Raw genomic sequence first — 21844 nt, forward strand, 5'->3', positions numbered from 1 at the left:
TGCACAAACATCATTGTACATCGCCATTGCAATCGAGCCACTATCGGTCGTCCGCTGCCATAGCCGGAGTCTTTCTCAACTTTGAGAGTTCATTGCCACAACAACGATTTATCAGAAAAATCCGGGGTTAAGTTTGATTGGGAATTTATATCAACAGGATTGGGATTTGGAGTGATTGTTGTGCCACTAGTGTTCTGGAAGAGCGGAAGGAAATTGATGTAACTGTTTTCGGCCACGTACCAATGTTTTGTGATGTAATTTTTTTTAGTTAAATACCTCGTTATTTGATCCGGTGGTGGCGTGCCTTAGTGATAAGCTACTTGCTGGTGAACTGGCTATTGGCAAACTGCTCGGTGGAGAACTGCCTAGTGGCGAACTGCCCGGTGGTGAACTGCCTGGTGGTGAACTGCCTGGTGGTGAACTGCCTGGTGGCGAACTACTTGGTGGCGAACTGCCCGGTGGCGAACTGCCCGGTGGCGAGCTGCTCGGTGGCGAACTGCCTGGTGGCGAACTGCTTGGGGGCGAACTGCCTGGTGGCGAACTACTTGGTGGCGAACTGCCTGGTGGCGAACTGCTTGGTTGCGAACTGCCTGGTGGCGAACTGCCCGGTGGCGAGCTGCTTGGTGGCCAACTGCCTAATGGCGAATTGCCTGGTGCCAAACTGCCTGGTAACGAACTGCTTGGTGGTGAACTGCCTGGTAGCAAACTGCCTGGTGGCGAACTGCTCGGTGGCGAACTGCTCGGTGGCGAACTACTCGGTGGCGAATTGCCTACTAGGCGACCGGTGACTTAGAGAATGCTGGAGCTCCCTGGTGCAGTGAGGTGACCGGGTCTTAAATAGTAATGTGGCACGTAGGCTTTGGGAGTGACAAGTGGTCTACTCTTTTCTATCTTTGCCCGTGCCGGAGAGGTGACTGGGTCTTAAGTAGTAATGTGGCCCATAGGCTTTGGAGTGACTAGTGGTCTACTCTTTTCTGACTTTGCCCGTGCCAGAGAGGCGACCGGGTCTTAGGTAGTAATGTGGCCCGTAGGCTTTGGAGTGACTATTGGTCTACTCTTTTTTGATTTTGCCCGTGCCGGAGAGGCGACCGGGTCTAAAGTAGTAATGTGGCCCGTAGGCTTTGGAGTGACTAGTGGTCTACTGTTTTTTTACTTTGCCCGTGCCGGAGAGGCGACCAGGTCTTAAGTAGTAATGTGGCCCGTAGGCTTTGGAGTGACTAGTGGTTTACTCTTTTTTGACTTTGCCCATGCCGGAGAGGCGACCGGGTCTTAAGTAGTAATGTGGCCCGTAGGCTTGGCCTGCATCAACTTTGTAATGCCGGTCACCTACTCCTACAAGAAGCTACTAGGGGCTCGACCTTCGGGGGCAGCACTACTAACTTTAGGTTGCTAGCTCACACGGGAGCCTTGGAAGGCTCGACCGGTAAGGGCGCCTATGTAGTCAGTTGGCTGCCAACTCCCGCGGAAGCCACGAAGAGCTCATCTTTGTAAGGGGGGTCCTTGCGGAGAGGACTGATATGGCATTATCTGAATTGAAAGTAAGGTTGGTAGAGCTGCTTAGTCCGTTAGCTCCCTGCATAGTCTCTAAATTCATAAAAAATGTAAATTATAAAGCGATAGTTTCAATTTCTAAAAAGTGAGGACTTAGTTTTGGCAAGATGAGAACTTAGCTTTTGTAGGATGAGAACTTAGCTTTTTGTAGCGTGTTCCCACAGACGGCACCAATTGATGTAACCGTTTTCGGCCACGTACCAATGTTTTGTGATGTAAATTTTTTTTGGCTAAGTACCTCATTATTTGACTCGGTGGTGGCGTGCCTTAGTGATGAGCTACTTGGTGGTGAACTGGCTACTGGCGAATTGCTCGGTGGAGAACTGCCTGGGGGCGAACTGCCTGGTGGCGAACTGCCTGGTGGCGAACTGTCTGGTGGCGTACTGCCTGGTGGCGAGCTCCCTGGTGGCGAACTGCCTGGTGGCGAGCTCCCTGGTGGCGAACTGCCTGGTGGCGAACTGCCTGGTGGCAAACTGCTTGGTGGCGAACTGCCTGGTGATGAACTGCCTGGTGGCGAACTACTTGGCGGTGAACTGCCTGGTGGCGAACTACTTGGTGGCGAACTGCCTGGTGGTGAACTGCCTGGTAGCGAACCGCCTGGTGGCGAACTGCTCGGTGGCGAACTGCCTAATAGGCGGCTGGTGACTTAGAGAATGCTAGAGCTCCTTGGTGCGGCGCAATCCGACTGCCCTCTGCATGAGGTGGTCTTCTTTCCTTTGTAGGCAGCGGGAGCTGAGGGACCTGCGAGAACTTCATCTTTTCCTCCTCTTTGTAAGTGGTGGGAGTTGAGGGACCTGCGAGAACTCCATCTTTTCCTCCTCTTTGTAGGTGGTGGGAGCTGAGGGACCTCCGAGAACTCCATCTTTTCCTCCTCTTTGTAGGCGGCGGGAGCTGAAGGACCTACGCGAACTGAATCAGAGGTCCCGGGGGTATTTTCCTGGTGGGGGCTCTCCGACGCTGAAGTTAGCACTCTTATTATAGAGAGTTTTGAAGATAATATGAGAGAGCTAGAGAGCAGAGTTACTTCTCTTTTTTCATCCCCCTCCCCTTTGGGGGGTGAGGTCTTTATATACCGGAGTCCTCGCGGGTTAGGTGGGTGAAAAGCCTCCAAACGGTAAGACTCGTCACATCCTGTCAGAACCGGGGTACGGTGGTGAACTCCTCGAGGTCGTCAGGCTAGCGCTTGTGTCAAGCGGCCAGGTAGGCGCCTGGGCCGGGTTGTCAGGGGGGCGCCTGCGTCAGTTGGCGGGTCAATGTCTAGGTCGGGTCGTCAGGTCGGCGCCTGTGTCAGTCGGCGGGTCAGTGTCTACACCAGGTCGTCAAGCTGGCGCCTGTGTCTGTCGGCGGGTCAATGTCTAGGCCAGGTTTGTCGGTGGGCGCCTTATGGCGACTTGGCCGGATCATGCGCTAGGCTGGTTCAGGTCGACCAGGTCGCACAGGCCGTGCACAGTTCGCATAGACCGCACGCGTGCCGCGCGCAGGTCGCGCAGGCACGCGTCAGGCCGCGCACATGTCGCGCTAGGCCGGCCAGACTAGTGCCCGGATGGGTCACCAACTTCGTAAGTTTGTTGGCTGGGTGTTTACCTAGTTGTTACGAGGTGCCACGTGTCACAATATCACTGGAGGGCCAAATCTTCCCTCATCAATAGCCCCCCACTCCCGAGCTGATAGTAACTCAGCGAAGGGAGTATATTTCTATTAGCCCGTAAGTCGATGAGCTAGTAAGTGTTGATCCAATTACTAGTGTGGCCCGTAGGCTTTGGGAGCGACTCGTAGTCTACTCTTCTTTGACCTTTGCCCGTGCCGGAGAGGCGATCGGGTCTTTAGTAGTAATGTGGCCCGTAGGCTTTGGGAGTGACCAGTGGTCTACTCTTTTCTAACATTGCCCATGCCGGAGAGGCGACCAGGTCTTAAGTAGTAATGTAGCCCGTAGGCTTTGGGAGTGACTAGTGGTCTACTCTTTTCTAACTTTGCCCGTGCCGGAGAGGTGACCGGGTCTTAAGTAGTAATGTGGCCTATAGGCTTTTGACTGACTAGTGGTCTACTCTTTTCTGACTTTGCCCGTTCCGGAGAGGCGACCGAGTCTTAGGTAGTAATGTGGCCCGTATGCTTTGGAGTGACTATTGGTCTACTCTTTTTTGATTTTTCCCGTGTTGGAGAGGCGACTAGGTCTTAAGTAATAATGTGGCCCGTAGGCTTTGGAGTGACTAGTGATCTACTCTTTTTTGACTTTGCCCGTGTCGGAGAGACGACCGGGTCTTAAGTAGTAATGTGGCCCGTAGGTTTTGGAGTGACTAGTGGTTTACTCTTTTCTGACTTTGCCCGTGCCGGAGAGGCAACCGGGTCTTAAGTAGTAATGTTGCCCGTAGGCTTGGCCTGCATCAGCTTCGTAATGCCGGTCACCTACTCCTACAAGAAGCTACTAGGGGCTCGACCTTCGAGGGCAGCACTACTAACTTAAGGTTGCCAGCTCACACGGGAGCCTTAGAAGGCTCGACCGGTAAGGGCGCCTATGTAGTCAATTGGCCGCCAACTCTCGCGGAAGCCACGAAGAGCTCATCTTTGTAGGGGGGTCATTGCGGAGAGGACTGATGTGGTATTATCTGAATTGAAAGTAAGGTTGGTAGAGCTACTTAATCCGTTAGCTCCCTGCATAGTCTCTAAGTTCATAAAAAATGTAAACTATAAACGATAGCTTCAATTTCAAAAAAGTGAGGACTTTGTTTTTGGCAAGATGAAAACTTAGCTTTTGTAGGATGAGAACTTAGCTTTTTGTAGCGTGTTCCCATAGACGACGCCAATTGATGTAACCGTTTTCGGCCACGTACCAATGTTTTGTGATGTAAAATATTTTTGGCTAAGTACATTGTTATTTGACCCGGTGGTGGCGTGCCTTAGTACGAGGTGCCACATGTCACAATTTCACTGGAGGGCCAAATCTGCCCTCATCAATAGCCCCCCACTCCCGAGCTGATAGTAACTCAGCGAAGGGAGTATATTTCTTTTGGCCTGTAAGTCGATAAGCTAGTAACTGCTGATCCAATTACAAGTGTGGCCCGTAGGCTTTGGGAGCGACTCGTAGTCTACTCTTCTTTGACTTTTGCCCGTGCCGGAGAGGCGATTGGGTCTTTAGTAGTAATGTGGTCCGTAGGCTTTGGGAGTGACCAGTGGTCTACTCTTTTCTAACTTTGCCCGTGCCGGAAAGGCGACCGGGTCTTAAGTAGTAATGTAGCCCGTAGGCTTTGAGAGTGACTAGTGGTCTACTCTTTTCTAACTTTGCTTGTGCCGGAGAGGTGACCGGGTCTTAAGTAGTAATGTGGCCCATAGACTTTGGAGTGACTAGTGGTCTACTCTTTTCTGACTTTGCCCGTGCCAGAGAGGCAACCGGGTCTTAGGTAGTAATGTGGCCCGTAGGCTTTGGAGTGACTATTGGTCTACTCTTTTTTTATTTTGCCCGTGCCAGAGAGGCGACCGGGTCTTAAGTAGTAATGTGGCCCGTAGGCTTTGGAGTGACTGGTGGTCTACTCTTTTTTGACTTTTCCCGTCCGGAGAGGCGACCGGGTCTTAAGTAGTAATGTGGTCCATATGCTTTGGAGTGACTAGTGGTTTACTCTTTTTTGACTTTGCCCGTGTCGGAGAGGCGACCGGGTCTTAAGTAGTAATGTGGCCCGTAGGCTTGGCCTGCATCAACTTCGTAATGCCGGTCACCTACTCCTACAAGAAGCTACTAGGGGCTCGACCTTCGAGGGTAGCACTACTAACTTAAGGTTGCCAGCTCACATGGGAGCCTTGAAAGGCTCGACCGGTAAGGGCGCCTATGTAGTCAGTTGGCCGCCAACTCCCGCGGAAGCCACGAAGAGCTCATCTTTGTAGGGGGGGTCCTTGCGGAGAGGACTGATGTGGCATGATCTGAATTGAAAGTAAGGTTGGTAGAGCTACTTAGTCCGTTAGCTCACTGCATAGTCTCTAATTTCATAAAAAATGTAAATTATAAAGCGATAATTTCAATTTCTAAAATGTGAGGACTTAGTTTTGGCAAGATGAGAACTTAGCTTTTGTAGGATGAGAACTTAGCTTTTTGTAGCTCGTTCCCACAGACGGTGCCAATTGATGTAACCGTTTTCGGCCACGTACCAATGTTTTGTGATGTAATTTTTTTTGGCTAAACACCTCGTTATTTGACCCGGTGGTGGCGTGCCTTAGTGATGAGCTACTTGGTGGTGAACTGGCTACTGGCGAACTGCTCGGTGGAGAACTGCCTGGGGGTGAACTTCCTGGTGGCGAACTGCCTGGTGGCGAACTGCTTGGTGGCGAACTGCCTGGTGGCGAACTACTTGGTGGCGAACTACCTTGTGGCGAACTGCTTGGTGGCGAACTGCGTGGTGTCAAACTGCTCGGTGGTGAGCTGCTCGGTAGTGAACTGCCTGGTGGCGAATTGCCTGGTGGCGAACTACTTGGTGGCAAATATCTTGGTGGCGAACTGCGTAGTAGCGAACTGCCTGGTGGCGAACTGCTCGGTGGCAAACTACTCGGTGGCGAACTGCCTAATAGGCGGCCGGTGACTTAGAGAATGCTAGTGCTCCCTAGTGCGGCGCAATCTGACTGCCCTCAGCATGAGGTGGTCTTCTTTCCTTTGTAGGCAGCGGGAGCTGAGGGACCTGCGAGAACTTCATCTTTTCCTCCTATTTGTAGGTGGTAGGAGCTGAGGGACCTGCGAGAACTCCATCTTTTACTCCTCTTTGTAGGTGGCGGGATCTGAGCGACCTCCGAGAACTCCATCTTTTCCTCCTCTTTGTAGGCGGCGGGAGCTAAAGGACCTGCGCGAACTGAATCAGAGGTCCCGGGGGTATTCTCATGGTGGGGACTCTGTGACGCTTAAGTTAGCATTCTTATTATAGAGAGTTTTGAAGATAATATGAGAGAGCTAGAGAGTAGGGTTACTTCCCTTTTTTCATCCCCGTCCCCTCTAGGGGGTGAGGTCTTTATATACCGGAGTCCTCGCGGGTTAGGTGGGTGAAAAGCCTCCTAATGGTAAGACTCGTCGCATCCTGTCAGAACCGGGGTACGGTGGTGAACTCCTCAAGGTCATCAGGCTGGCGCTTGTTTCAGGCGGCCAGGTCGGCGCCTGGGCCGGGTAGTCAGGGTGGCGCCTGCGTCAGTTGGCGGGTCAGTGTCTAGGCCGGGTCGTCAAGTCTGCGCCTGTGTCAGTCGGCGGGTCAGTGTCTAGACCAGGTCGTAGAGCTGGCGCCTGTGTCAGTCGACGGGTCGGTGTGTAGGCCAGGTTTGTCGGTGGGCGCCTTATGGCGGCTTGGCCGGATGATGCGCTTGGCTGGTTCAGGTCGGCTAGGTCGCACAGGCCGTGCACAGTTCGCGCAGGCAGCGCGCCGGTCGCGTTTGCCACGCGCAGGTCGCGCAGCCGCGCGTCAGGCCGCTTACAAGTCACGCCAGGCCGGCCAGACTAGTGCCTAGGTGGGTCCTTGCGGAAGCCACAAAGAGCTCATCTTTGTAGGGGGGTCCTTGCGGAGAGGACTGATGTGGCATTATCTGAATTGAAAGTAAGGTTGGTAGAGCTACTTAGTCCGTTAGCTCCCTGCATAGTCTCTAAGTTCATAAAAAATGTAAACTATAAAGCGATAGTTTCAATTTCTAAAAAGTGAGGACTTAGTTTTGGCAAGATGTGAACTTAGCTTTTGTAGGATGAGAACTTAGCTTTTTGTAGCTTGTTCCCACAGACGGCGCCAATTGATGTAATTGTTTTCGGCCACGTACCAATGTTTTGTGATGTAAAATTTTTTGGCTAAATACCTCGTTATTTGACCCGGTGGTGGTTTGCCTTAGTGATGAGCTACTTGGTGGTGAACTGGCTACTGGCGAACTGCTCGATGGAGCTGCCTGGGGGCGAACTGCCTGGTGGCGAACTGCTTGGTGGCGAACTGCCTGGTGGCGAACTGCTTGGTGGCGAACTGCCTGGTGGTGAACTGCCTGGTGGCGAACTACTTGGTGGTGAACTGCCTTGTGGCGAACTGCTAGGTGGCGAACTGCCTGGTGGCAAACTGCCCGGTGGTGAGCTGCTCGGTGAAGAACTGCCTGGTGACAAATTGCCTGGTGGCGAACTGCCTGGTGGCGAACTGCTTGGTGGAGAATTGCTTGGTGGCGAACCACGTAGTAGCGAACTGCCTGGTGGCGAACTGCTCGGTGGCGAACTACCTACTAGGCGGCCGGTGACTTAAAGAATGTTGGTGCTCCCTAGTGCGGCGCAATCCGACTGCCCTCTGCATGAGGTGGTCTTCTTTCCTTTGTAGGCATCGGGAGCTGAGGGACCTGCGAGAACTCCATCTTTTCCTCCTCTTTGTAGGTGGTGGGAGCTGAGGGACCTCCGAGAACTCCATCTTTTCCTCCTCTTTGTAGGCGGCGGGAGCTGAAGGAGAGCAGGGTTACTTCCCGGGGGTATTTTCCTGATGGGGGATCTCTGACGCTTAAGTTAGCATTCTTATTATAGAGAGTTTTGAAGATAATATGAGAGAGATGGAGAGCAGGGTTACTTCCCTTTTTTCATCCCCGTCCCCTTTAGGGGGTGAGGTCTTTATATACCGGAGTCCTCGCGGGTTAGGTGGGTGAAAAACCTCCTAACGGTAAGACTCGACGCATCCTATTAGAACCGGGGTACGGTGGTAAACTCCTCGAGGTCATCAGGCTGGCGCTTGTGTTAGGCGGCCAGGTTGGCGCCTGGGCCGGGTTGTCAGGGGGTCGCCTGCGTCAGTTGGCGGGTCAGTGTCTAGGTCGGGTCGTCAGGTCGGCGCCTGTGTCAGTCGGTGGGTCAGTGTCTAGACCGGGTCGTCAAGCTGGCGCCTGTGTCAGTCGACGAGTTAGTGTCTAGGCCAGGTTTGTCGGTGGGCGCCTTATGGCGGCTTGGCCGGATCATGCGCTTGGCTGGTTCAGGTCGGCCAGGTCGCACAGGCCGTGTGCAGTTCGCTCAGGCAGCGCGCCGGTCGCGTGTGCCGCGCGCAGGTCGCGCAGGCGCGTCAGGCCGCTTACAGGTCGTGCCAGGCCGGCCAGACTAGTGCCTAGGTGGGTCACCAACTTTGTAAGTTTGTTGGCTGGGTGTTTTCCTAGTTGTGACGATGTGCCACGTGTCATAATTTTCACTAGAGGGCCAAATCTGCCCTCATCAATAGCCCCCCACTCCCGAGCTGATAGTAACTCAGCGAAGGGAGTATATTTCTTTTGGCCCGTAAGTCGATGAGCTAGTAAGTGTTGATCCAATTACTAGTGTGGCCCGTAGGCTTTGGGAGTGACTCGTAGTCTACTCTTCTTTGACTTTTGCCCGTGTCGGAGAGGCGACCGGGTCTTTAGTAGTAATGTGGCCCGTAGGATTTGGGAGTGACCAGTGGTCTACTCTTTTCTAACTTTGCCCGTGCCGTAGAGGCGGCCGGGTCTTAAGTAGTAATGTGGCCCGTAGGCTTTGGGAGTGACTAGTGGTCTATTCTTTTCTAACTTTGCCCGTGCCGGAGAGGTGACCGGGTCTTAAGTAGTAATGTGGCCCATACGCTTTTGAGTGACTAGTGGTCTACTCTTTTCTGATTTTGCCCATGCCGGAGAGGCGACCGGGTCTTAGTTAGTAATGTGGCTCGTAGGCTTTGGAGTGACTAGTGGTCTACTCTTTTTTGATTTTGCCCGTGCCGGAGAGGCGACCGGGTCTTAAGTAGTAATGTGGCCCGTAGGCTTTGGAGTGACTAGTGGTCTACTCTTTTTTGACTTTGCCCGTGCCGGAGAGGCGACCGGGTCTTAAGTAGTAATGTGGCCCATAGGCTTGGCCTGCATCAGCTTCGTAATGCCGGTCACCTACTCCTACAAGAAGCTACTAGGGGCTCGACCATCGGGGGCAGTATTACTAACTTTAGGTTGCCAGCTCACATGGGAGCCTTGGAAGGCTCGACCGATAAGGGCGCCTATGTAGTTAGTTGGCCGCCAACTCCCGCGGAAGCCACGAAGAGCTCATCTTTGTAGGGGGGTCCTTGCGGAGAGGACTGATGTGGCATTATCTGAATTGAAAGTAAGGTTGGTAGAGCTACTTAGTCCGTTAGCTCCCTGCATAGTCTCTAAGTTCATAAAAAATGTAAACTATAAAGCGATAGCTTCAATTTCTAAAAAGTGAGGACTTAGTTTTGGCAAGATGAGAACTTAGCTTTTGTAGGATGAGAACTTAGCTTTTTGTAGCGTGTTCCCACAGACGGCGCCAATTGATGTAACCGTTTTTGGCCACGTACCAATGTTTTCTGATGTAAAATTTTTTTGGCTAAGTACCTCGTTATTTGACCTGGTGGTGGCGTGCCTTAGTGATGAGCTACTTGGTGGTGAACTGGCTACTGGCGAACTGCTCGATGGAGAACTACCTGGGGTGAACTGCCTGGTGGCGAACTGCCCGGTGGCGAACTATCTGGTGGCGAACTGCTTGGTGGCGAGCTCTTTGGTGGCGAACTGCTTGGTGGCGAACTGCCTGGTGGTGAACTGCCTGGTGGCGAACTACTTGGTGGTGAACTGCTTGGTGGCGAACTGCTTGGTGGTGAACTGCCTGGTGGCGAACTGCCCGATGGCAAGCTGCTCGGTGGCGAACTTCGTGGTGGCGAATTGCCTGGTGGCGAACTGCCTGGTGACGAACTACTTGGTGGTGAATTGCTTGGTGGCGAACTGTCTTGTAGCGAACTGCCTGGTGGTGAAATGCCTGGTGGCGAACTGCCTGGTGGTGAACTGCTCAGTGGCGAACTGCCTCTAGGCGGCCGGTGACTTAGAGAATGCTGGAACTCTCTAGTGCGACGCAATCCGACTGCCCTCAGCATGAGGTGGTCTTCTTTCCTTTGTAGGCAGTGGGAGCTGATGGACCTGCGAGAACTTCATCTTTTCCTCCTCTTTGTAGGCGGTGGGAGCTGAAGGACCTGCGAGAACTGAATTAGAGGTCTCGGGGGTATTTTCCCAGTGGGGGCTTTCCGACGCTTAACTTAGCACTCTTATTATAGAGAAATTTGAAGATAATATGAGAGAGCTAAAGAGCAGGGTTACTTCCCTTTTTTCATCCCCCTCCCCTTTGGGGGTGAAGTCTTTATATACCGGAGTCCTCACAGGTTAGGTGGGTGAAAAGCCTCCAAACGGTAAGACTCGTCGCATCCTGTCAGAACCGGGGTATGGTGGTGAACTCCTCGAGGTCGTCAGGCTGGCGCTTGTGTCAGACGGCCAGGTCGGCGCCTGGGTCGGGTTGTCGCGGGGGCGCCTGCGTCAGTTGGCGGGTCAGTGTTTAGGCCGGGTCGTCAGGTCGGCGCCTGTGTCAGTCGGTGGGTCAGTGTCTAGACCAGGTCGTCAAGCTGGCGCCTGTGTCTGTCGGTGGGTCAGTGTGTAGGCCAGGTTTGTCGGTGGGCGCCTTATGGCAGCTTGGCCGGATCATGCGCTAGGCTGGTTCAGGTTGGCCTGGTCGCGCAGGCCGTGCGCAGTTCACGCAGGCTGCACGCACACCGTGCAGGTCGCGCGTGCCGCACGCAGGTCGCGTGTGCCACACGCAGGTCGCGCCTGGCCGGCCAGACTAGTGCCCGTGTGGGTCACCAACTTCGTAAGTTTGTTGGTTGAGTGTTTTCCTAGTTGTCACGAGGTGCCACGTGTCACAATTTTAGTGGAGGGCCAAATCTGCCCTCATCATAAATGGTATGACAAACATGTTGATAGGCTTCTTTTCATGATTCTTATATCGTTGGTATTGGTATTTGCCGATTGTAATGATGGGAGGATCCATGTTGAGGAGATCATGGAAGAAGAGCTTACAGAGATGATAGGTGACTATGATGATTGATGATAATGAAGAGGATGGGGGATAGGTGGCGTTGCTGATTCTGTGTGTTCTGTTCTAATTTCAAAATTTCTCTTGCTATGCCTCATAATCCCAATTGCTTTTGCCTTTTGCTATACCTCATCTTCTCTTTAATTTCAAAATTTCAAACCCTGGAGTTTTGATCTTACTTCTTTATTTTTTTTATTTGTGTGTGTATACACCATATAATATGCATGTAAATACAAAATTCAACCGGGTAATGAAACAAATTCTATCTTCACATTACAAGTTTCAAGGAAAGCTTGTATCTATTATTAGCAAGCCATGGAATATCATCTCCAATGTTCATCAACTCGTATAACTTTCTTCTTCCATCTACAAAAAGAGGCCACGTATAGAAGATTCTTGCCTTTATAAATCATTTAATTTACAGGAAATTTTAGAAGAAATAAAACACTTTTACAGTGCGGAATTTTTCCAAACAAAAAGATAGAGGGGAAAGGAAGAAAAACTTAAGAAAAAAATAGATGAAACGGCTTCAAGCCAAAATAAGCACTGCTAAAATGAAAAGAAAAGGGAAAACTTGGTAGCCTCCTCTTCTATGATCATCAGGTTTCATCTGTACTCTGATAGAAACTGTCTTAGAAGGCAAAACAAAGAGTTGTAATGGAAAGATTCTGGAAAGAATCACCGGTGGCTCTGAACGTCAGCAATGAGCGGTGAAAATATTCCGGAAGCTTGCAGCGGAGGAATGAGCGGTGGTTGAGAAAGACTCCGGCTATTGCAGCGGACGAACAATGGTGGCTCGATTGCAATGGCGGTGCGCGATGATGTTAATGCGGGCGAACTTTTGTTATGAGGGGAGGGAAAAGAACGTTGAACAAATATGGAGAAGAGAAACTTTGGAAAGTGGGATTCTAAAAGCCGCTTAAACCAAAATTGATAAGTTTTGTAGTTCATACTGCCGTTAATGTCTAGACTCCGTTAATTTTAAATTTTCTAAGAAGAACGACGTGTTTGATTGCCGGAGGGGACAGAAATTTTCTGTCCCAAACGATCCGCCCTCGGTTGCATGGGGGTGGGTCAGGATTCAGGAGGGTTTCCCTTGCCGACCCAGCATGGGACATGACTGGAATTGTGATTTTTATTAGTACCTCTTCCTCCAGGGTCCAGTCCTATAGCTCCGTCCTCATTCCATCGTCAGTTCTTTCAGCTTTGTTTATAGTTTTCTACTTTGTTCCTCTTCTCTTCCCATTCATTCTCTTCTGGTTTACATCCAATGATCAATACTTATACATATAAACCAAAAAAAAAAATGAGAAATTTAATCCAACAAATCATAAAAAGGAGAAGAAAATTTGCAACCAGGGTCGAAAATCAATAACATTCAATCTGATTCGGGAACAATTGAGAATGTGGCACTCGCACTAGAATGGCTATCATCAACGTAATGATCCATCAGACTTAATGCACTCTCCAAATTAGTCACAATGTCTGCCATCGTAGGCCGATCCCTTCCCTCTAAGCTCACGCACTTCACCGCCACTCGTGCAGTTAGCTCCACTGCCTCCGCCTCGTTCGCCTCCGGCACTCCCACCCTCCTATCTAACACCCTCTGCAACTCTCCCCCGTTAATCATGGGTACCGCAAAATCCACCATACTAATCGGTCCTCCCTCCTCGTCCTCCTTGAATAGAGCTGTCTTCCCCGTTAGCAGCTCCAGCAACACCACTCCCATCCCATACACATCGCTCTTCGGCGTCAGAACGTTCAGACCGTAATACTCGGGGTCAATGTACCCAACCGTTCCTGCTGCTTTCGTGTGCATGTACTCCCCATTCGTCTCTGGCCCCATTAACGATAACCCAAAATCCGAAACCCTGGCCGTCCAATTTCCGTCCAGCAAAATGTTTGACGACTTTATGTCTCTGTGAATTATCGGCGGCACGGCGTAGTCATGAAGATACTCGATTCCCCTCGCGGCGTCTAGTGCGATTTTGATCCTCATCCTCCACGAGTTCAAAATACTGCTGCTCTTTTCCATATTGCTCTCGGAATGTAGATGATCGTAGAGTGCGCCATTCTTCATATACTCGTACACCAAAAGCCTTTCGTCTCTTTCTTCGCAGAAGCCCACCAGACCAACTAGATGCTTGTGGTGAAGACGGGACAAGAAGGCTAGTTCCGAATCGAATGCGGTTTCCTTCTCCTGCAATTTCTTCAACTTGCGGGACGTCTCTCCCCTTTTAATTGCCACCTCACGTCCATCCACCAGCTTCCCCCTGTACACAATCCCGAAGCTACCCTTTCCAATCTTATTCTCCGACGAGAAGCCGCCGGTGGCCGCTGCAAGCTCCGATAGGGTGAACTCCTCGGCCCTGTCCGCGTGCTTCGAAGAGGTCCCACTCCTCTGCCGCATAATCGCTCGGGAGCTCTGCCGCATAATTGCTCGGGAGCCCTGCCGCCTGATGGTGGATGATCTCGACAGAGCGCTCAATGGACCACTGCTTGCTGGCGTGCCAGCATTAGCATTGCCTCCGGTTATGGTAGGTTGAACGGAATTATGGACTTTCTTCTGCTGGCAACAGCATATTCCAGCCCACAAGCTGTAGATAAGAGTACATGCTCCCAAAAAGATCCCAACTGATCCTATAACGGCAAAAGCCAATAAACCCTTGCTCGTCTTTTTCGACTGCGACTGCTGTGCTGGCGGCGGCGGTGGCAGCGGAGCTGGTGGTGGCGGTAGGCCATCGCATGGCATACAGATATTCCCGGAACCGGAGCAAAGACCCTGCGAATCACCATATATACCACAAGAGCAGTCCTGAACACACGGGCCCGGAAGAATATTTGGTAATGGAAGATCCACGGCGGAAGTACTTCTGTTACCAGGCAATCCAGGTCCCCAGCAAAACAGAGAAAAATTCCTCGTCACCAAACCGCAAGTAAACTCTGTACCAGCGACAATCAACTCGAAAGAAACGCCATCTGTGACGTTGTTCGAAAATTCTCCCCCTCCTCCCCAACAAACCACCGATTTATTCGGTTGTCGAAGCGCACAGCTATGGTTCAATCCTAGCGCCAGACTCGAAAACTCAAATGGTGAACTTGAGGGAACATCCAACTGCCGAGAATTGTTACTCCCTCTGCAAATCAAAACACCACTTGAGTTCGTAGTACCACAAACATGAGAATCACCAGCAATTAAGCTGGCCATAGAGACATTCCCAAACTGAGCCTGTATCTCCTGCCGAATTTGTCTGGTACCCCAACACTTAACTGTACGACTTGTGTTCAAAATACCACAAGAAAATCCTCGCCCTGACGTAATGGAGAGAAAACCTTCACCTGCCCCTGGTGTCGGAAAATTGTTTCTCTCCCCTCTCCAGCACTTGGCAACTCCGGTTCCATCCACCAACGCGCAGACGTGGTCATCGCCCACCGAGACATCCTTCAACTTGAGCGCATCGTTGTAGTAGACCCTTTTGGGTACAAAATCCCTATTCCAACAGAGCAGACTGTTCCCTCCGGACCTCAGCCCGCAAAAGAAATTACGACCGCCAGAGATGGCTGTGAAAGATACATTCGGCCCGATAGAGATATTTGCACCTCCATTAAAGCATTCAATTCTCTGCGTAGGTTCTCTGGCGACGATCCCGCAAACGGTGTCGGAGCCGTAGCTGACGGCGACGGTGGAGGCTGAGCCGAGCCCATCAGCTACGGACGAAAGGAAGTAGAGAGCAACGAAAATGACGGGAACGGCGACGGAGGGAAGAGGGATAATCGTCATAAGGGAGAGGGAGAGTGGAACCTAAAGACGACGCTGCGCTCCGATTTGTTCTTCATTGGCGGGGAATGAAGGAAACACGATAAGGCAAGCGGGCGCAGGCAAAAATCAAAACAAAATGTTGAAAACGAAAATCGGTAAAAATATACGTTACGGGGAGGATTTTGATAGAATACGCGAAGTCGAATCTTTTTTGTCTAATCCAAAAAACAGAATGACTGAAGATGTAGAAACCGTCGGATTAGAATCCCACTGCAAGACAAAGACGACGTCTGGCTCTGGTTCTATACTCTATAATTTGGTGGGCCCATACGTGGCCAGATCATCAGATTCTGATGTATAGAACTTAAAAAAACTTTTTCGGTCATAGTTGGCGCTGGGTGACTGGGTCAAGTCAAAACGCGCTTGAGAAATTCAGAATAGACTAGAGGGACTGAAGACAAAGAGGAGGAGGCCACCGTGAAATTCCAAATCCTTGTCCTGGTTTTGATATGATGATAATAGATCATAGATAGATAGAAAAAGATGTCGTTGTGACTTGTGCGTCGTTGGATAGTACGTGCCGACGTGGCATTGTAGGGGTGGGACCATAACATTAATTAATTATTGTTGTTATGTGAGTCTTGACTGGACTAACCCCATCCTACATCTGCACGTTACGGTAGGTCCCAACGATGAAACATGAATCGGATGGTTGCATTTACAAAATTACAATTTACAAATTCAGAGGTGGTCCTGTCAGGACTCAGGACTCAGGACTGAAGAAAAGGGTGGGACCGTGGGACTTGATGCAACTATGCAAGGGCAACGAACGAACGAACATCGTTTATCTTCTATCCCTAACACTTGCAAAATGACAATTATACCCATCCTTGTTTGATCTCGATCGGTTGTTCATTGTTGTTTGTCTCGGACTCGCAGACCAAGTCCACTGCTAAATGCTAATAAAGCCAAACCAAACGCAGCAGGTCGTCGTCATCCTCACTTACAGCGACTATAATACACTTTCCCTCCCCCGGCATGGATCTTTGGAAACTGAAACAGAAACCACATTTTCATGGGGAGATTGAGATAGATGATAAACTGAGCATCTTGAATTCCCTTTTTGATATCCCGTCCGCCAATGTCAATCCGAGATAAAATAAATAAATAAACGGAGAAGTACACTGTAGTCCAATTTTGAAATTACAGTCCCCAAACAAAGTCGGTCTCCTCCTTTTATTTGCTAGAAAGTTGAAATTGACTCTTGTATCTGGGAAGTGGATCACGTTCAGACTGATGCATTGATTCCAAAGGGAAATACCCAGTTAGTTCGGTTGATTTTGCCCCTTGTGACTTTTAAGGACTTGGGTCTGGAACAGTGATCTTAAGCTATGTATGTTTGGTTTGATAGAAAAGAAGAGACAAATAGAAAGTTGAGGATAAGTTCTTGAGGAACTTTGTTTGTAAAATTCCTTAACAATTTTCTGTTTCACTTTTTTTCTTTTAACCAAATGGAAGATTTTAGAGACTTGTATATTATTAGATTAATGCCCTGTTCGCTTTTAGGGTAAATTCCTTAACATTCTGGGTAAATGCATTTATTTGTGTAAATCCATGCTCTTTAATTTTTCATGTAAATAAGATAATGACCATTTTAGCCATAAAAATCTATTATTAAAAGAGACATTTTTGTCCCACTCAAGTATTGGCAACTTTCCCCTAAGTGGGAAATTTATTTGCCCGCTTAGAAGATGGGTATCACTTACCTACCCAGAAAAATAAACTTTTTCTGATCCTCACATAAATCTGAAAAGAAATATATATAGGATTTTTTATCAATGGGAGCCAAAATCCCATTGACCAACTTTCCCCATCTCAAAATCAAAAAAAAAAAAAAAAAAACACCTCATAAAGGGTAAATTAAAAATAGGTATCTTATAATTTGGGGTAGTGGCACTTTGGTTTAAACTTTTGAACAAAATATTTTAGTATTTAAACTTTTGGAAATATACACTTAAGTCCAAATTATGTTAGAACTGATTTTACAAATGAGAGTAAAATTACAAAAAATTATCATGTTTATATTATCTTTTGTTAATTGACCTTTTATTTTACTATATTTTTTTTTTCATATGAAACCATTTCTATGCTTCTTTTCAACAAAGAATAAAAACATTTGAATGGAAAGTGAAAATCTGAATATGGGCAATTTTATAATTGAACTCTCACTGTAATATTTAGTTTTAGGAGAGTTGGATTCAAATATATATTTTTAAACGTTTAGGATACTAAAATGTTGCAATTGAAAGTTGAGGCCGTTAAGTATGATTACCTCCAAAGTATATATATATATATAATTTACTCTATATTAAATGGGATGGTAAGGGTTGGAGGCATGGAGGCAACCTTAGATGGGCCAGAAGTACAAAAATGATGAAAAGCTTCTTCTGAGTTTCTGGATTTGCTGTCCCCATTAATTGTGTTTTGTGGAATACGGAATACCATATTCCTCTTTTTCTTGTATTTTCCCACGATGTCAACTTTTGTAGCTTCGTTGGGCCAGTAAGCTATTATTGCATTTGTTGGTGAAATACAAATACGTGGGCATGGTTGTGGGAGCTTAGAGTTAAGGTCAGGCAAGAAAGAGAGAAAGGGATGGGAGGGACACAGACACAGTGCCACTCATACTCACTATTACCTGGCCTAATAATTAATTATGTTTATTCCCTTAAAAGTTAAAAGTGATCTCCACTCACTCATGTTCTGCTATAAAAGATATGTCGTTAAATTGGCCAACTTTTGGTATCCAATATTGTCCCATTTCTCTTTATCCTAATTTTAATCGACTCCAGTCTCCAGCCCTGAAGCTCTAAATTAATCAAGTCATAACCACATTCAAGCATTCAGTTGGTATGCTTTGTTGTTTTCTTCTGATCTTCATCTATTAGGCTACTTGTGCTCTGTGAAACTAGAGGAACCAACCTCTCTTGGGTAACTGGGTTTATATCAAATAAAGACGGGGAAACTTGTATTTACGTTACTTGCAATTAGGTTCATATATAACATGTATTGTTATATATTCTGCTGTTCATCCGCAAACCTCCTCCATAGTCCATAGCCACCCACTAAAAGATGTTGATAAGGCAAATCAGATGCAGACCAAGATTCTATCACTGCACTGGGGTTGTAATAATTTGACTTTACGTATCTTCTAAGATCTCTGTCCCAACTCCCAGTTCACACCCATCAGGCACTCATGAGACCATTTCTAATTTTCTGTGACCGAGGCCCAACTGTTGCATTTTTTTTCTCTCTATTAAAGTACTGCTTTCACCATTGAAAAGACACCCCTCCCTGGCCCTAGTTGGTTTTCCCATGTCTCATTGTCTAAATTTCTTTCCAAACCACCGCTTCTAGTTTATTCACTAGGGTTGTGTCCCCTTTATTAAAAAAAAAAAAAGGGATGCATAATTGTTTGTATATATATATGTATATACATATATATATATGTATATATATATATATATACATATATATATATATATATGTATATACAAAAAAAAAGGGATGCATAATTGTTTGTATATATATATGTATATACATATATGTATATATATATATATATATATATCCATGTCAGTACCTCTTTCCTTTCTCCCCCACCCCATTCCTAATTTTTCAGAATTTTGAATTCTTTATTTTTTTAATCCACGTAATATCACTTAACCCAATAAGGAAATCACATATATTTAACTATTTATAACAACCATAAAGAAAGAGGGATTTGTTTTTCTAATGTCTATCAAGTGCCACTACTTCCTCCTAAATTGTCTCTAATTCCTATTTATCCCCTAAATTATCTCCAACTCTTACTTATCTCTTAAATTATCTCTAATTTAGTAGAGAGATTCTCTAGTAAACTATCTCCAATTCCTATTTATCCTCTCCCCCACTTTTTATCTATATCTATGTAAAGATAGTTTCAATTAAAAAAAAATTAGAACTATTTAAATTTTATAAAAAAATTATATACTAAATTTAAAATATTTATTCAAAACACATAAAATTCATAGATTTAATAATATTCACATTATTAATAATTCAATATTTTTACAAAATTCATCATGAAATTATGTAGTAACAATAAAAATTATAATTTTACGAATTATTCAATTTAAATGTTATTCAAATAATAAAAATTTAACATTAAAAAATACACATTATTTAAATATTTCAATAACTAGAATATTAAATAAAAAACATTAAAAATAGCTTAATAATATAACAATCTATTTAATATTATGTAATAACAATAAATTAAATAATGAATTTTTTTAAATATTTTACATATTATTTAGATATGTAAATAACAAAATATTTAACATGACAATTTTAAATAGTTAAAATAACAAAATTATGTAATAAATTTAAAAAAATCTTAAAAGTAGAAAAATAATTATAATAGAATTCATAATATTCATATTAATAATAGTTAAATATTTTAATTAATAATAAATTATGTAATAATAGTAAAATTATAATTCTATGGATTTTTAAATTCAACAAATAATTAATATTCTAATAATTTAAATAATTTTATTATTTCAGTAACTAAATAATATTGTAAATAAATAATTTCACCTATATCAATTAATAATTATAGAAAATAACTATCAAAAAAATTATATTTATTAGTAATAATTTTACAATAATAGTGTATATTCATTATATATTTATATATACTATAACTAATATTTATTTTATTTTCAGTAATTATTTATTGCTTTTTATAAAAATACTTTCAATAATTATTTATAAATTGATTTTTATTTTGCTATTTAAATTTTGTTATTTAATTTATCACATTTATTGTATTTTTATTATAAATTTAATTTTAGTAATTATATATTTTTTATAATTTATAAATTAATACTTATTAGAGATTAAGCTATTATTTGATATTACACTATTTATTGACTAATTTAGTATATTTTTAGTATTTATTATATTTTTGTAATTATTGCATTTTATTATATATCTATTATATTTTTATTATAAACTTATTTTAAATGATTGTGTATGTTTGCTATAAATTTTCAATAATTATTGGAGATTAAACTATTTTTATTTATTAAAGATTAGACTATAAATTTAGTTGAAATTAGGAGTGTTCACTGATTAGTTTAGTTCAGTTGGAGGCTGTTTTGCTAACCAAATCGATTTGGTCAAGTACGTAGTTTGTCACTCGAAACCAAATGACCATCAGTGAAAACCCACAAACTCGGTTTGTATCGATTTGGGTCTATTTTCGGTTTAGTTTGTTTGTTCAAAAGATTTAAACTTAAAAATTAACTTCAAATTTCATAAATTACAATGATAATATTAAAAAATAAATTACAAAAATTAAATCTATGATATAAAATATTTTAGACTAAGAAATATGGAAATTTTCCTACTTTTCCTATTAAAAAATTAAATTTAAAATATAAAATATTAATATATATTTATTAAACCAAAGTTGATCTAAAATACTAGAAAACATACCAACTCGAGTTGAGTTTGATCGGATTGTTTATTAAAAAGTTAAAATATAAAACAATTATATACTCTTATGTATTTCCATTGTTTGACTTTCGCTTAACAAAGCCCATGCATAGCATGGGTCCTCGTCACCACGCCTCTCTTTGCTCCATTATCCCTACCCTACATTTTCTTTGACTTTCTCTCCCCTCCCTTCCCATCACTCCCATTAAGCCATATCACCCAATTAACTAAAAATATTCCTATAATCTCTCTCCTAGGGTATCCCATTTAAACCAATAGGAAATTATCATGTTGCCCCACTCCCTAATCAATTCCTAAAATGCATCCCCAATCTATATCTACTCTCCCTCATTTAAAATATTCATATTAATTAATAAATAGTTAAATATGGTTAATATTTAATCTCACCCATATTCAATGAGTATTAAATATAATTATTACAAAAAGTAAATAAATACAGTTAGTAAATTATAAAAATTAAAAAATATTGTTATTAATTAACTCATTAACAACATTTTATAGAAATTGAAAACTCTTTAACTAATTTTTATAAAATTGAGAATTATATTTAACAATTATCAAAAAATATAAAATTTTAGTTATTGTTATTATTATAATTAATAACCAAATACAAATGGGGGAACAAAATATTATAATGTTAGAAAATGAAATTAATAATTAATTTCTATTGAAAAAATTAAAGATAAACTAGTGTAATTTTGTTAGTAAACTACCAAATAAAAATATATATTTAATAACAATTTAAAAAAAATCAATAAATCCCCATAGTTACACAAATGTAATAAATTTTTCATAAAACTACATTTTCGTAAAATGACATTTTTGAAATTAAAAGATATAAGTTATTTGGAAGTTTATTTAAAATGCATTAAATAATTATTGAAAATTATTAGAATATTTTGGAAATTTTAGGAAAATTTATTACATTAGATAGATTTTGGAAAACTATTGAAAATTATGCAATTTTAATTGCAAATTATTGAAAATTATTAAAGAAAAATGACTGGGAAATGGAAAACTATAATTTGAACAAATAATCACACAAATTATTAAGACAAATTAGTATAATATTGGAAAAAGGAAATTACTGGTTAGTTTATATGAGAAATTATAAGATAAATTAGTATAATTCTGTAAGTAAACCA

The 21844-nt window shown here is 44.4% G+C and overlaps 1 pseudogene across 1 annotated transcript; it reads right to left on the reverse strand.

Moving 5' to 3' along the window:
* Positions 1-11758: 11758 nt before the first annotated feature.
* On the reverse strand, positions 11759-15298 carry LOC148870354 (putative serine/threonine-protein kinase-like protein CCR3 pseudogene; annotated as a pseudogene). Its single transcript, XR_016106632.1, has one exon. The product of XR_016106632.1 is annotated as a putative serine/threonine-protein kinase-like protein CCR3 pseudogene (transcript).
* Positions 15299-21844: the final 6546 nt, after the last annotated feature.

Source organism: Nelumbo lutea, chromosome 2, assembly GCF_056320005.1.
Source record: "Nelumbo lutea isolate HS-2025 chromosome 2, American lotus-T2T, whole genome shotgun sequence".
NCBI lineage: Eukaryota > Viridiplantae > Streptophyta > Magnoliopsida > Proteales > Nelumbonaceae > Nelumbo > Nelumbo lutea.